Source organism: Octopus bimaculoides, chromosome 5 (genome assembly GCF_001194135.2).
Source record: "Octopus bimaculoides isolate UCB-OBI-ISO-001 chromosome 5, ASM119413v2, whole genome shotgun sequence".
Taxonomy (NCBI): Eukaryota; Metazoa; Mollusca; class Cephalopoda; order Octopoda; family Octopodidae; genus Octopus; species Octopus bimaculoides.
Genome location: NC_068985.1, coordinates 104,552,720 through 104,553,050, shown reverse-complemented (window position 1 = coordinate 104,553,050; position 331 = coordinate 104,552,720). Strand labels below are relative to the sequence as shown.

The window sequence follows — 331 nt, the reverse complement described above, 5'->3', positions numbered from 1 at the left end:
ACACACACACACACACACACACACACACACACACACACATATAGATATTTGAATTTTTTTCTCTGTGGCATGAAACGTTGGGACATTCCAGCAGATGGTGTTTAAACCATTTAGCATATAATCATTGTCAGTCATATGTCTTGCAATGGATTTGTTTGGTATGCGACATTGATAAGTCAAAACAATGACGAAACAATGTCTATTACTCCAAGAAAGGACCTGATGTGAGTTGACTAAGCTTTACTTTGAGGTATCTTTTACACCAGGTGCATAGAGAGTATATTCTCTTACACCTAAAAAACTGCAGCCAACACACGAACTAACAACACAC

General features: G+C 37.8%; 1 protein-coding gene across 2 annotated transcripts in view; it reads right to left on the bottom strand.

The window, feature by feature from the left end:
* LOC106879729 (ankyrin repeat and SAM domain-containing protein 3) overlaps positions 1 to 331 on the bottom strand; it is a 20,405-nt gene that overhangs the window by 10,102 nt on the left and 9,972 nt on the right. The window lies entirely within an intron of this gene.